This window comes from Zosterops lateralis, assembly GCF_965231275.1.
Source record: "Zosterops lateralis genome assembly, chromosome: 8".
NCBI lineage: Eukaryota > Metazoa > Chordata > Aves > Passeriformes > Zosteropidae > Zosterops > Zosterops lateralis.
In genome coordinates this window covers 29,351,041-29,368,111 of record NC_139768.1, presented here as the reverse complement: position 1 = coordinate 29,368,111, position 17,071 = coordinate 29,351,041, and the positions used below count along the sequence as shown (strand labels likewise).

The 17,071-nt window shown below is 39.6% G+C and overlaps 1 protein-coding gene across 2 annotated transcripts in view; it reads right to left on the bottom strand.

Annotated features, from left to right (window-relative positions):
* The window catches only part of ARID5B (AT-rich interaction domain 5B), a 114,380-nt gene that overhangs the window by 50,160 nt on the left and 47,149 nt on the right, over positions 1-17,071 (bottom strand). The gene's annotated exons all lie outside the window — the stretch shown is intronic.

Below are 17,071 nucleotides of genomic sequence, written 5' to 3'. Positions count from 1 at the left end.
TGGGCTATTGCAGCCAGATGCTATGGAGCACCCTCTCACCACAGAAAGGCTGTCCCACACCACTGAAAGCATGAAGGAGTTGTTAATTGACTGACTCCAAAGCGAAGTCTCTATCAGAAATTCCTTCGGAGGTGCAAAGAAAGACACAAGGACCGATAGTGCTGAATGTAGGTTTCCCACAGCCCAAGTCAATGGGCTCCCTGTGCCAAAAAATGCAGCAGGCTGGGATCTGACAGTCCCAAAGCTGCGTAAGCCAAATGCAAGCCTTTCCCACAGTTCTGTGACAGGTACATTGCTGCCTTTAAAACAGCATCAAGTCTCCACTAAAACATTTATCTGCTTCTGGAATCATATGCAATCCATAATATGGAACTTAAGTTTAAATTCAAAGGCCAATTAAAAAAATAAAATCAATGAAATGCTTTTATGAAAGAGAAGATTGATCTGCAGCTTATAACTTCCAGTAATGCAGTATTTTAGAACTTTAATAAATAATGCTTTTATCTTGATTGCAAAATAATACCCTGCCATGAAAGCACAGAGGTAGAAAACTGTTCAACAAGAATTAAAATGTCACACTTTGCAGAGAATGGAGCATTACAATTATTGGTGAAACATATTTTTCAAACTTGTTAACACAAAATTAACAATTACATACATCACTTAATTCTATAAGTGCATATCTCTCAAAGTACCCATTAGCCAACCATGCCTAGTTCAGTTTTAATATACATGCAGGCTTTGTAGCACAGAGGGGATGTAACTATGCAAGCGCTGGCACAGTAAACCCTGAAATGGCAAGTGCTATTAAATTGAGATGCAATCACGTTGAAAGGGAAACATTAACAAACAGCAGACAATTGAGAAGAAAATACAGGGCGCTTGTGTTCTAATACATGTGCCTCAAAACCTTATATAACTATTCATTGTCTAGTTCATCTGGCCAGGGGCCCCGTTTGCTCTATGCTATGCTATACTAATTTTATAATAATAAACTGTTATACAAGCTTTATGCAGTCATGCATATGAAGAGGTTGTGGAAGACATTACATTTGATTATATTTCTAGCAAAGACACCATCTTGAAATTAAACAGCCTGGAAGAAGTTTAAAATTAAGAAAAAAAAACCTAGCCAAAACAAAAAAAAGAAATGAACAACCAAAAAGAAAATAAAAGACAAATTAAAGGAAAAGGAAACAAATGTATGCAAACAAATAATTTTAAAACCCCAAACAAACAAAAAATCCTTTCTAAAAGGCTCCTTTCCTCCCCTATCACCTCGACATTATGCATAACAGATGAATACCACTCATTCTTGCATCATATTATATCTTGTAATACAATGCAAGAATCTCCATGTTTCTGGACTATGGTCACTGGAAGACAAACAGGGATTTTTGGAAATGCATGGGTTTTTTAAAATACACTTTCTTTTTGTAAAAACAAAGCAAAATGGTTTACAGAGCCAAAAGGAATGCATGAAATAGCTGGGGCTTAAAAACCATGTTATTTTTTGCTTTAGCATGAACCAACATGAACCACTGAGATGCCTTAGTTAAGATTTAGGTGTACCACAAAACATTCGTAGGATAGCAGTTGGAAAACTTGGGGATGAGAGACACAGGGCACAAAAATATATACACTACAAATGAGATGTGATCCAGAAAAGTAATTTCATATTCCACATTTGTCTGTGGAACTGTCTGAGAATTTTCTGCTCAACATTATTTCCAGCTTTATCACAGCAGTTCAAAACTGGCTATATTTAGTCACTGACCAGTGCCAGAAAGCACTACCAGACTGTAGGATCATGGCATATTTTAAGTTTGATATCTCATCAACCTTCAAGGCCAGAAATAAAATACCTGTTAAAATCAAAAGGAGTAAAAGCCTCAGAGCTCCAAAATACATGAGGGATTTTTTCCAGCTAAGTAATGAGATATCCCAACTCGAGAATCACATTCTGATTACCATTGTATGCCTGATACTTCCTGACCACCCTCTACATATTTTGATTTCAACATTTTAACATCTAATCTAAAAAAAAAAAAAAAATCCCATTAAAGCTAGTGAAGCAATGTTTTACGTGGAGCCCCTGAGGCACTTCCACATGCAAATATCACCACCACATACCAAAAGCAGAGAGTCGGCACTCAAGTGGCACTGAAGCTGATGGGTATAAGAGCAAACCCCAAAAAGCTTTAATGCCAGATTCTGACCTAAATCACAGCACTGTCAATTCAAAGTAATTGACTCATGTGGATTTACATGAGTGGAAAAAAGATGCTAATCTTATTCTTAACCTTTACCTTTGAAGTAGAGATGATCATAAATCAGGTTTTCCTATCCAACAGGAAAATGTCAGAATTTCATAAATTTCTTCAAATTGGGCAGGCAGTCAAAAATGTTCTGAACAACACTAACAGCCTTTCTAATGTTAATGTGTCTAATGAAAAGAAAACAACTGGAAATACTTACACAGATTAAAACTCTCATCTCAAATGGTTTTGACAAGACAGTGCACCCCACTGAATGTGGGGTCTAAGCCCCATGCTTGAACAGTGAGCGTTGAGTTCCCTGAGCTGCTGCAATGGCAGAACCACCGGGGAGACTGTGGAATAGCACCAGAATTCATCCAGAGAAAGGGACTGGTGTAAGACATGGGCACAATAGCACCAGCTGTGACAGCATTGGGCCTGAGATTATGTCAACCCATGATAAAACCCAATCCTTCCAATCCTAGACCAAGCCTTTAATTTCAACCTTTCTGATGAAAAAAAAAAAAAAAAAAAAAAGGAAAAAGGGGATAAAAAGACCAAAATCCAAATAGACATATAGTGGGGTGTTACTGTGGAAAAGATTTCCATTTCATTTAAATGGCATCTTCAAGTACTAAAAAAAGGCATGAAGGACTTGACTCAGTAGAATGAGACAACTTCATGTGAGGTAAAAGTTATGCCAGAATTAAAACACAGCAAGAAGCTGGAACCAGGAGCAATGCAAGAGAAGGGGTGGAGCCAAGCCAAGAGGTCTGTCTGCAGCTTAGACACATGGCCAAATGCTCCTACCAAAGGAAGCAGGAACCTCACCCACTCTCTCTAGCTGCAGGAATGCAAGACAAGGTGGCAAAACTCTCTTCAGCCACTAAGGAGTGTTTGTTGACTTCCTGCAATCTATTTAACCATTGTTACTTTGCTTTGGTCCAGGCTTCTGAAACTGCAGAAGTCCATCCAAATGCAGCCTCCTGCAGCTGCTTCTGGCTGCATGATCCACCTCATCTCTGCCTTGGACTGATGTGCCAGTTGGAGCTTGTATTTGCTACTTTGGGACTGTCTGATTTTCATGGATCTGCATCCCTAGACCCAGCCAGGACAGCCCTGACGCCTTCTCCAGCTCACCTGAAATGGGAGCTGATGTTACTGCTCATTCATCTTGGCTTCCTTTGCTCTCCCGAATATTTCTGATGGTTGCTAGGCAACTATTGTTGAATACATGCATGAGGCATTAATTGTATGAGCACTTTAAAAGAGGAAAATTCTTTAAAACTGAGGACACTGCCATACCAAAAATAGGATATTTCTTTTATGAAGGGCAACATTCGTGGCTGGGAATGTTGAAGGCTGCAGTATGTCAGAGGCCAGATGAGTCATTCAGATTACTCACATGCAGCGCAGCACAAAAGCAGCATCTTAGCAGACCTGATTTTATAATAAAATTTTATTTTAAATTAAGTGCTTCAGATCTAGTTTTATCTTTCGACTGCTGTCACTGGGATATCACAGTCCACATTTTCATGAAATTAATTGCGTTGGGTCCAGCTGCTGTTACAGTGTTAGAACATAGCAAGCGTATCAATTCAGTGCCTTCTAAACTAAACATGGCACCAGCAAGTACTCCTCTTTGCTACACTTCAAAGAGATGCTGTAGTCTCATCACTGATCCTAAGTGCTCTGTGCTTCTTACCCATAAATGTGGATTTCATTTTATAGGGTCTTTTTTTCCAAAATACATTCCAATGTCATGATCAAGCTCTAAAGACAGTAAACACAGACTTCCATAAATTGACTTAAACTTCTAAACTAAGTAACTGCAAGGATTTGCCGCTAGGTAATTTTTAGGGGGGGTTGTTTTATAAAAAACCCATCTCTACCATAACCAAACATTCACAATATACACGTATTCATCTTAATTACAGGCTGCCTTTCAAAACAACCAGCATCAAAAACCCCCTGAAGAACCATCGTTTTTTGGCAAATGAGTGCAATGATTATGGTTCATTGCAAAATCGAGATGCTATAAAAGAATGAGGGCAACTATATTGCTAATTTTAAACATGGTATTCTGAGCTAAGAGCTGCCCAAGACCCTGGGAACAACCTTTTCCATTTTTCAAACTTGTGCTCTACCTCTGTGAAAGTTCATAATGGGACACAGGCTCAACTCAGTGAAGTTCAGCTGAGGTTTGCAAGACTTGAAGGTGAAGGGACTTATTTAATCAGGGAAGTGAGAAGTAGAATCATCAACACCTATTTAAAGTAAACATGCCACCCCACAGCAAACAGCTGTTTTTCACTGGGAGTTCAACTTCCACTACAGTTGCAAATGCAGAGTGAAACGCAGGAGGGTGATGACAGAGCTGGAAGATCGCACAGTACCTCTGCTGAAGCAGCAGCAGTGTCTGTGAATATCAGTTATGTTAGCAGGATGATCACCATTAGCGTTTCCGCATAATATCTTACCCTTTCTGTGACCTGAAACTGCTGATTTCAGAAAAAATCATTCTCTTCTACTATCCACTTGTTTAGTTTCTAACACCTTCTTTTTAATTAACATCTCTTTAAAGCTATTATAAAGTTAAGGTCACCAGAGATGTCTGTGAAAGACCCATCGGAGAAGACTCATGAAGTAGGTACTGTAAGTCTGCGGATGATCTTGCAGTGACGTGCTACTGAGTTACGTTTTCCATTCTTCATCTGAGGAGACAGCCCTTTGCAGAAATTACTAGAAGTGGCCTAAAATGGACCTAAAATTCTCCCTGAGCTGATGTCCTGAAGAGAGAACAGTCCAGGGATTGATCATACCCCAGAGACCAGAGCAGAGGAGCACACTGCCTGGTCAGTCCTCTGAGATAGGCAACTGCTCATGGTGGATTGAAACAGGTGAGGAGAAGAAAGAGGATACAGGCTACCAACAGCCATCAGTGTGGATCAGTGAAGACAATGATGTTTAGCTCCTAACATACTGTACGTCCTCCATAATCCTGTTCCTCATTCTCCTGTCCACAGAACAGATGCAAAGCTCTGCCTCATTTAATTAAGAGTGCACGCAAATTTTTTTTAACATTTGCTTTATCGTGTAATGGACACAAGATCCAGCACAGTCTAGCCTTTACTGGCTCTGATGCTATAAATTACAGATATTAATAAAGTTATAGTATTTAAGACCAGAAGGAAATTAGGAGGATATTAGCACTTTGTTTACCTTCTGCAGATACTGCCTGTACAGCTGAGTGACAACTGGATGAAGACAGTATCTCTTCTCTGAGTAAGGGTCCTATCTTTTGCGAAGCAGTCTTGATTTAAAGGATTTTAGACCTCTCTATTTAAAGGATTCAAATAACAAAGAATCCATGCTACTCCTAGGTAAGTTGTTACCACGGTTAATTACCCCTCACTGCTATGTAATTGTGCCTTAGTTTCAGCATTAATTTCTCTGCTTCCACTTTGAAGCATGGATTCTTGCTAAATTACAGAGACCACTACTGCCCCAGGTCTCCCTGTTGAAGTACTAACAGACTGATCGGGCCCCTTCTTAGTCTTCCTCTCTGTGCAGTAAATGGAATGACATTCTTTAGTCTTTCACTTAGGATCAAGTTTTCTGTCCCATGAACTGCTTTTTGGGCCCTTCCTTAACCCTGTCCAGTATTTGAATATGCCAAGGAAAGGCATCAGGATCAGGTCCAAAGACAAAAGTAGGGAAAAACCTCTCTAATAAAACTCTTCCATGTTCCTCTACAAGCCCATAGTTCAGAATAATACATTTGAGTATTAGTAGTGCAGTTATTCCATGAAAATGTATCACCTTTTTTGCAGCAAGCCATCATCAACTGAGTGACTAACCAAAAATATTAGCTCTTAGGGGGTTGATGATGATTTCCTCTAGCATTAGAGGCAGGAATAGTAACACCTCTCTATTTCTTCTCTCTATTCTCTGTTTATTAATCCAAGAAGCAGGTCTGTTCTCCTACTCCAGTCAGTTGGTTATCTGTCATTACCCCCAAGTAATTTATGCCATTACAACCAACACAACAGCCCTGAAGCACATGGAAATGCTGTCAGATAACTAAAGGACCAAGATACACCTGTATTGAATACTGAGGCCCAAACTTCAGCTCAAATGCAAACTATCACTGCTTCAGTTGCCTTTGGCCCATCATGGATGATGTATCAACGAAAAAAATCACTAAAAACTCATAACTGCCAATGATAAACCTACACAAAAATTCCACATCACTTCTTTTACTAAAATTTGCCTTCACTTTCAGGAAGTGCATAAAAAGAAGGTCCTAGGAAGAAACTACCAGCATCCACTGGCTATGGACACATGCAAAAAGGGATTGCTGAGGTCTCTTAAGCTATTTGTGTAAATGATAAACTAATTGCCCTTGATCTGTTTGATCAGGTTTACAAAGTTGCTGACAGGTAATGAGAACTTAAACAGCACTATTGTCAATAGAGGAAAAAAAGCCCTACTCTGGATCCCCCTCAATGCCCTCACTTGATTTCAGAGAAAGAAAACTATAGCAAGAATTTTAATGACCTGTTTTGCCTCTTTTGCAATTTGATTTAGAAGCAAATTCACAAAATCCCAGCCATGTGGAATTTAAATTCTGCAGAAGTCTCACCCACTAGCAATTACTACTGCACTGTTTAAAATTTTAAAAGAAAACAAACCCAAACCTGAACAAAACACTATTTTTCAATTAATTTTCTTACTCTGATTTCTCTCCACATTACATCATCTCCCAATTACTGTGATTCTGCTGAGTGTGCCAATTTCTTAAATACACAGCTATAAAATGTATGGAATAATTGTTGAGCAGAACTGAAGAGCTATTAAAACTGCAATAGTACAGCACTTCCAATGGTAGTCTATTATTTCTACATGATTGGTTTTGTACAGTCCAACTCATGCAATAAAACTCTTAGATAAATTAACTCCTTCGTTTTGACATAAACATCAAAGGGAGAATTAAAGGAGAACGAACATTATTTTCTGCTGTTATTTTAGACATATTGTTCATAACATCCATGAACATTCCTGGAAAGTTACATATTATTTAAATTGAGAAAGCCATTTGCTGTTTTATCAAGTCTGTAATACACAAAATTCAGCTCCAGAATTATCTCATTTTCCCATTTCATGTTTCCCTGTCATCTACATGGTAGAGCATGTTTACAGAATTTTATAACTATAATATACAATTCAGTCATTTCTAAACAGCCCTGTAAGAGTAAGTCTGAAATGTACACATTTTAAAGATTACTTAGTGAGCACCAAACCCTTTCCCAGCTGTTTTAAATTTTGAATTTCCCAATAAATGAATAACATACTAAAAAAGCAAACAAGATCTGACATTATTTAGTCTAAGTTTCTAAAATGGCATAACATCTGTAGCTAAAAACAATTCTGAATAACTATATTTAACTAGAGCAGTATTCTATTATTCATAGCTCATTTTCCTTACAGACTAGGGGACTTAATGTGGTGTTCAAGCATTTCAAACATTTCTTTTAATTGTTTAGCCCTTGCAAGAGCCAAACTGCTGCAAAAAGGGGGAAAATGTTCACTCATATTTTTTATATATATTCATGTGACCAACCCATGATCTCAGTTAAGTGCCACAACTGTTCATTTACACACATCACAGCCCCCCAGTCTGCACTGCAAGCTTTGAAACCATGCCAGAAGCAGGGGCTCAACAAATGGCACTTTGACCTTTTCACTACTAACTTCAATCTTTATTAAAATCTCTCAAACGTCAGCTCTGTCTCTCTCTTTGACCATCTTTTATGGGCTCCTGAAATACCTAATATTCATTTATTAAACGGAAAAGTTTGTTACATTCTTACATAATGATAGATTCCCCTTTCACATGCAATCGGCTTGTGAAATGCCTCTGATTGAAAAAGAGAACGAAACTCCCCCTCCCCCTCCCAAACAACTCTAAATTCAGATTGCTCACTCACTTCCAGGGAAATCAAGCATGCTGCCTAATATTAAAAAATCTCATGGCATCCAGGCAAGTTTAGCTCCGTTTTATGTTCCCCTTATTAAATTTCACCTTAGCAACACACAAAATCCTCACCCTGCTTTTTGCTTGCTTTTTCAGTTTCATGTTTGCCTCTTTACTTCCTTGGTCCAAGCATTTATGGGGGAAGAGAAACTGAATTTTTTTGTCCAGCAGAGTTTCAGTTTCTTACAATAGAGTCACCAAAACCAGCAATCCCATGGAGGAAAATGCAACTAGAGACAAATAGAGGCTTTGATCATTTTTATGGTGCTCAAGCATAGATTTTTGGAGGGGAGGGGGGAGGAGGGAGAGAGAGAAATAATGTGGTTTTTTTTTTCTTTTTGCCTGCCAGTAATTAAATAATTACACATTAAGAACAACAACAACAACAACAAAAAAAAAAAAAAAAAAAAAAAAAAAAAAAAAAAAAAGCACAGAAAAAGTTCTCATGAGTCATTTATGTGTTTTCATTCTTTGTGTAAACTTTCTGGCACACCCTATATGCTTCATTTCTCGCTTCAAATAAGTAAGTACTGGAAAATATCATAGTATTTGGAACCAAGGGAAATGACACATTAATTCGAAGTTTACTTGGTGTAAGTTTGCATTTTGCGAATTTGAAATGCAACTTCAAGGAAACCTGAAACTCACCTTCAACTCTGATTTCTCCCCCCCTTTACCCACGGATTATGTAGAAGGTATAAGCCATTCATTTAAGCGGCACAGTGAAGTATCATCATTAGGTGGCTTAGTTGCCCGGGATACTCCTATCAGCCTGACCAGTAGGGAACCTGGGAAGCGTGAGCTCCAAAGGGGGGAAAAGTAAACAAAGTAATGAGTAACAGTTACAGCTCCTTAAAATGTGTACATTAACCTCGGTATTGGGAAACTATTTGCTTTTTAGAGGCAGCACCACCCTCTGATTGAAATAATGATAAATATTTTGGAAATTCCATCTCAAGCCAAAATGAAATTACCCAAGTGCACTCTCGGAGAACAAAGATTTTTAGTATACCTTCAAATGAACTCAGGTAAGTTTACAAATGGCCTATACCTAAAAGACCATTAACTAAAATTACATTTGTTTTTATTGAAAGACAGCCTCAAGTGCTGACATGTAATATATGACATGTGATACATAATAATACTGTTAAACCAGTTCTGACATAATATTTCCCTAGGCATAATAACCACAAATGACTGCTTTAGTTAAGAACTAGCCAGAAACAAAATAGATCCACGTAGAAGTAGCTTTAACCATAAATACCTCAACAATATTTTATGTCACTCTGTAAAAAAGTTAAAGGAGTCCCATAATAATTAACAACAAAAACTTCATGTTCTTTACTATTGCATGGTGGTTGTGAAAGGTTATTTCATAGTCCCACAGCTGCCAATGCTGTAAATTATGCAGGCACCAAGAAGCATTAAAGAGAAATAATAGCAATTTAAACTAAGGCTGACGTAATTCATGATAAACAGTCATTGGAAAATATTACAATGTTGTCTTTTTTGAGTGGGTTTAATCAGAAGAATGTGACCATATTCTGACACAAAACACTTCACTTTTCCATTGTACGGGAATGGGGGCCGTTCCCGGGCAATAAAGGTCTCGTTTGCTCATTGCCACTGCTGAGCCCCAACACCTCGGGGATGCTGCTCACGAGGCTTGGGTTGCCAGTGGGCCCAGAGTTCTGAGACACAGCTCCAGAACCTGAGCAGGCCTGCAGGGCCAAGGGAGGTGTGCAAACCAGGGGAACAGTCAAACAAGGATGCAATAATGAAGGTACACGAGGCAAAAGAGATGGCTCCAGAAATGAGACCACATGATGGACATGGCTCACAAATACAGTGAACACAGCCTGGGTTACTTTTTGCTATGATCACAAAACATGATTTTGGTAGCTGAACTGTAAAAGCAGTCATCAAGGGGAAATCTTATACAGAAGGCATTAATAATGCACATCTACAATCATTTATTGAATGGACACCAATAAAGCGGATGCGTGTCTAACAGATGACAAAACACATGCTATGGGTTACATTTATCAGGCACAGAAGAGCAGCTCACTTGCAAACCCTCATTTGCTGGAACTACATAGTAATTCTCTGCTGAGCTCTGGTAAAACATACCTCACAATACCATCACACAGTCACTAAGCTAAAAAATACAAAGACGTTCTGGGCGCACTCAGGCCCTTGACTCTGCCATGGGCACTAGATCCTCTAGAGAGTATCTCTCTGTCCAGTGAGAGGCCCAAACCCAGAGCTATCCCAGCCCAGTGCACACTGGGCACCCCATGGCTCACAACCCTGATGTTTTTCAAGCAGCAGGGTCATGGCCCCACACAGTCCCTGCAGGCACGTGGCATAAGCCCTCTGTCTTCAAGACTGCTACCTAAGGGCACCTGAAGACGAAAGGAGCCACACCAAATGCCCAACTGCCCTCCCATGGGAGCAGTCCTCTGTGCAGAGCTGACAGCCACAACCAGCCTTGGCTGAGAAGGGACACCGGGGGTACAGGAATGGGCAGAAGAAGCTTTTCAAGCAGTACCTGCCCTTCCACTCAACATCTGCTGCCTTCCTGAGGGCAGCAGGAACACCCAACCCAAATAAAACCAGTGTTCTCCATAAAGGAGTTTTGATTATATAGTGAAAAATAATCTATCTTACTATTTATTCAGGTTTATGCTTGCTAGTCAAAATGCACTAAAAAACCAGAAAGGACTAGAAGCTAACAGCATTTGTTTCCATTGAAGTTCTTGCAGACAGGAAGGTATTTTATCTTACTTTACTACACATTACTTATGTTCACTTAACAGCTTGCTGTTAACATTGGGTGAGATTCTGTCTTTGGTTAACTGGTGAAAATCTTGAGTAACAGTCACAGAAGTGTATCAAGTTATGCTGGATTTACGCCATTAAGGAAGGCAGAATGTGACCCCTTATCAGTGCCTTCTTGCTTTGAGTATACAAATATTTTATGCATTTCAATGAGTGACAGAATGCAAAACTTGCAAATATTTATTTTTAGATGTATGGGGGAAAAGCAATTAGAGCTAAAAATGTTAAGAATGAAGAAATCTCTTAACAGAAGCAATTATGTTGGGCACATAAACAGCTCTGCCTTCAGACATTTTATTCAAATGCTGCAAAGCACACTAGAAAATATCAATTGTTTTAAAAAAAACCTCCAAGTATTTTTTCACAACTGAAAAATCAATCACTATAAACAACATCTGGGGATCATTAATATCTTGCTCTACAGTTGAATTAACAAAATAAGAAAGAAATCTGACCAGAATCCAGAACATTTCCAGATTCACTTTCTCAAGCTAAAAGCTTGTGTTTGCAGAGGTGGGGTGGGAGGGAAGAGGAAATGTACATTTATCTATATTGTACATAGCACTATTATGCATTAATCACTACTTCCCCTCCAGCTATGTCCTGTTTTTGTTTTCAGAGACCTAAAATTCGAAATATTTTGCTAAGCCACCCTGCCCAAGACCTTGGGAAAAATTTACATATTTTTCAGACTGTTGGAGATGCCACCGTAAAGCTCCATCTAAAGAGCTCCCAGTAACCATGTTAATAAAAAGTCTCCATACTCCTCCTATTGCAATTCTAAATGGTTTAAACATTCCAGTCTTTGCAGAAGAGCACTAACACCAACCCCACTTTAATACCACATCTGTATTAAAACAAAGAAGGCCAAAGCATCCATACGGAAACTTCAGGTCTTTCTGAATTCCACCGGTATAAATTATCCTGCAGGTAGCCAAAACAAACAACACCAATAATGCTGATACTTTATATCAGCTGAAAAACTTTAAAAGAACACCCAGTCAGCCCAAGTGCAATTTTTGCACTAGTTTAAAAAGAAAAGCCAACTTTGACTCTTTGACTCACACAAATAAAATAAGTCACCAACAGGAAAACTGTATTTCATTTAGACTGAAAACATTCTTCCGTCTTTTTTTTTTCCTTTGTTTGTTTTAAAGACTCATTCCCTGCCAAGGTTTTATTTTGTTATGTTTATCCTCCAAACAACTGATTTTATCTGTGAGTCACAAACTTCTGTAAACTAAGATGCATAATGAGAGCAAAGACCAAATTTCAGCTCTACCAGGAATAATGGTACCACCCCATACCCTGAAGTCACCAACTTTTATGCCACAGAATTTTTCCGGCACATGACCCATCCCTCAAAGTCCTTTCTCTTCACAATGCTCCTCTTCCATGGCTTCCCTGGCCAATGACAAGGAGGGTAAGTCTTTCTGAAATTGCTGGCTCAGAAACTCCAGCAGCTGGGAGGACTGGTAAAGTCACCCCTCATTCCCAACCACTCCCTGCCAGCCCTTGAAGTGAGACAAACTGCCTTCTTCATTGTTTTACAGGGAGAGAGGAGCTGTTGAAGGTTTTGAGGTTTGCATTTTAATGTAGATAACTTTTCCCCTAGCAAGCAATATATCTTTACGTTTGGTTTGGGGGATGGGGAGAGGAGATAAGTGGGGCCTGCAATGCCCTTTTGCACGTTTTTTTTTACAATGAGCAGTTTCCCTCTGCATTGCTCATGTTATGGCCAAATGAAGATGGTTAATTTTTCAGAGAAAAATTTGTATTTTTACCACAATAAGTTGTAGTTCTCTCATTTTTTGGTATGAAATATTTCATTAAAAAATTGAGTTTTACATGCAACGCCAAAACCTTCTTTTGGGCATGAACATGTGTTTACAGTACTCCAGGGGCCAAATAGATTGTTTAATGGCACATTGGACTCAGCATGCTGTAAAAATAATCCAGATTGATTTAAAATTTACCAAACAGATTTTGAAAATTGAGAAGAAATAAGGTATTCAGTTTTCTCTCACACTGCTGTTTATAGAAAAAGCAAGCCCATCCTCAAAGAATGAAAGACAGTCTTTGGATTCATCTTTAGTAGACAGAATTTATAACATTTATCTAGCAAAGCACCACGATAGATCCTTCTGTGTGAGATTTTTACCTGGTGAGGCTGATGGAGCTGAAACTCACCATCACCCAGACCACAGCTGGATGACAGAAAGATCCTGGCTCATTGATGGGCCCTGGAAGCCACTCCATGCCATGGAGCTGGCACAAGCCTGGCAACTGAAGTCACCTTTTTTGGACAAGCAAACCCGGAGGACATGTGCTGCTCTAGCAACAAGTGGACATTGATTTATGCCCAGTGACCTTCAGATACACCTTCTGAACACTCACAGGCAGCTTTTCCTCCAGCTAGATCCCTTTGGTCTATAATCAAAATTGTTAGAAACCTATTTTTTTTTCATTCCTTCTCTCTTGCAGCACGTATGACCAGACAGCAGATGCCAGCAAATGATATGCATTTACAAAAGTTATTCAGCAACAGTAACCCCAGAGGCCGATAAATGAAAAAGATTTTGAAAAATGTCTTGAGCTGAAAAGAAATAAATTGTTCATTTTCATTGCTCATATTCATTTCATTATCCACCTGGACTGCTCCATGCTGGTGAGGACTTCTAATTGCTCTTATTTCAGCAGAGGGATACGTGTGCAATTTGACTGCGGCCATAGCCAGGAACTTGAGCTATCAAGACATCCAAGCAAGGTTTATGTCTTTTGCTTTCTGAACAGAAGCAAGCTCTTGAGCCTATCTGCATTCTGGAGGGGAACCCTCCAAGGCAGTTGGATTAACTAATGAGTGGTTATATCAACAAGAATAGGAGCAGGAGGCTTCCCACTCACAGCAGTCTTTCTCCTGTAAATGTAAAGCCAATCCTTCTGTGGCAGGCTGCAAAGAAATACGTACAAATGTCTGAACCCATTCCTCAGCAGTCCACTTCCTCAGCAGCCTTCTAGATGGAGTGCTGTGGCACACTGAACCAGACCAGAGGAGAATCAGAAGAGGACTGAGCAAGAAAACTGGTTCTAAACACTCCTGTCCAAACCACCTGGGCACGTGCCATGCAGCAGTGGACACACAGGGTGGGGACAAGCACAGGTGACTGAGGTGTTGGCAGCACCTGTGGCAGCACAAGCTGGAGCTGAGGGGGAAGCTTAGCACAGCCTGAGCCTCCCAGAGGCTCCATGGAAACACACAACATCCACACAGGACTGCCCAAAGCCTTGCTGCATCCCTTCTGGCCATACCTATGGGAGCTCACAGACAGCATCTACATACATCTTCTGCTTTAAAAAGTCCCACACCAAAACAACGTTATTTTTTGTCAAGAAAACTTAATTCCTCTTCCTCGTCTCCTGCTTGATTCATTTTTGTTAAACCCTACAGAAGAGGAAAAAGAGGCAAGGACTGTGAGAACAAGTCAGAGCTCGACAATTTTTTTTTGTTATAAATTTATAATGGAAGTAGAGTATCTCCAGGAAAAGCATTTTGGTCTGGAAAATTAAAGCTGCCTAACAAGGACAACAGCTTACATGCTGAGGGTTCTCCGTAAAGGTGTTTCTGGTGTCTCATTTATGACATGCTGAATCTATTGCAAAATACTCCAATACAGAGAGAATGTGTAAGACTTCTCTCAAAAGCAATGCTTCTCTAGAAGACTTGGCATCCACATGAGAAAACAGTGCTCCAAGTGCTTCCGACATAAAGACATCAGCAGAATGTATTTCCCCAATTTTGTATTTGCTTTAGAGTTAGAAGAATGTTAGGTAAAAATGATGATATTCACACTCCTATCTTGTTCCTTCTGCACTCTTATTTCATTGGCAAGGTAAGAGAGAGGCAAAACCTTCAAATTAAATGTCTCAATCTCTTTACAGACACCTTTTCAGAATTTTAGTCACCACTTCTGTAACCTGGTATCCCCTCAGATTTGACTGATAAATACCAGTGCCTTAGAGTAATCTATTTATCTGCTGTACCACCCTGCCTCTGTTTAGCCTTAGCAGTCATCACTTTCTGCATGTGACATCAATCTACACGGTATCAATGTAAACTGTTTGTATAATGAAGTGTTGTACATTTTATTGTCCTGCCAGCAAAGAAAAGGATTAACTAGTACTTTTCCTGTTGTCTTCAACATAGGTAGCATAATTGACACCATACATTTTGCAATACAGATAGGGAACCACACACTGGTCAGCTTTTTCTTCTTAAAACAGCAGGGTTTGCAAGTTTTACATCATTATTTTCATAATAAATACTTTTAAACAGTGGGGGTTTTTTTTGGATTTTTGTGGCCTTTTTTTTTTAAATAAGGGTTTAAAAAAAATCTGCTTCTTAAACCGAACTAAATTTTAAATACACATTATTAATTTCTATGGCTAAGATTTCAGTGGCTCTGGTTGATAATGAGATAATTGCCTCGCAAAGGTCAAGAGAATGGCATACTTTGCTTTCAGAGGCTGAACAAAGCACTTGCTATGGTTCACTAAGCATAGTTTCTGCATCACTCCACATTTCTTTGATTCATCTATTCCTAATATTCCATGATACACTTGCATTATGGATCCAACTATTTCAACAAACCTGTAATCAAGGAATGACCTTGAATAAAATACTCCACAGAAAGCAGATGGTAGGCTCATGAAACGCCTTCAAGCCTAAAATAACCTTTCCCATATAAAAAGGAGAGTCAATTACAACTGAACTTTATATTCTGAGCTTGAGCTCAGAGTAAATAAAAACCAACACGATACTATTGTGTCATTGGACCAAACTTCCAGGGTATTTAATTCATTTTTTCACCACCCCCTAAGAGCAACCAACACTTTTATTCATAGTTCATTCAAACCCTGTAATGTTTTGTGTGAGCGTGAGCAGACTTGACAGTTTGGGCCTGATTCCGAAAAATCTTGACAGCACAAAACTGAAACTACTCCCAGCAGTCATGTGCTCCAGTGACAACACCATGTGAGGAAGGATCTTGTCTGCCTTTTGGGAATGGAGTGGCACAGCAGCAGAGGAGCACTCACTACCTTACAAAATGCCCCAATGCCACGGGATGAGTTGGGGTTTCTCTGCTGACACAACAATGCCTGAGTTGGGCACTGAGCTCATACCCAGTGTGCTGGAGTTCAGAAAAACAGGTAGGTGACTCTCCCATCTGAAACATTCCCTCTCACTCTCATTATTAAATGTTTAAGGGCATCAGCATAATTTTTTTCTCTAAGAGACTAGAGGAGCTTCCTTGCAGAGATGTGGGGGTCTCGCAAGCAAAGGTGCCCTCACCACCATGCAGACTTTGCAAGCATGAGCCACAGAACTCATCCATCTACGGGGATAAAATTTAATTCTGGACACTGCTAAAGAAACTACACTGGACCCATTACTGGGTGTCTACACCACATGGATTCCACCATATATTCAAGCACATCTGCTGTCATTGGCATGATCTTACATAAAAAAAAAAACCCTGTGTGAAATCACCTGGTTGCTATCAGATGTCAAATCTTGCAGTCCTTTCCCCCATCTGTAAGGGGCTATATACTCCTTTAGAGCTGCAGAGTATTCTTTATGCCTTTTGAATTAAGAGGTCGCCTCCCAGAATTATCTCTGCACTCATAAAATCAAGCTCTTGGCAGTGGCAAAGCCCATGTTGAAGAAGCCCATATTCCAAATGTTCCGTTCTGATGACCAGAAACACACCAGCTACAGCTGACACTCATACAGGGCCCCAGGAGCATAGCTGATGAGTGCTCTGCAACAGCAATGGGGTGTTCCAGGGCTCTCTCCTGTTCTGCATTTTTAGCATATTGCACCAACGACGACTTCACAAAACTAACACACAGAGTAAAGCTTCTGGAAGACAGGCTA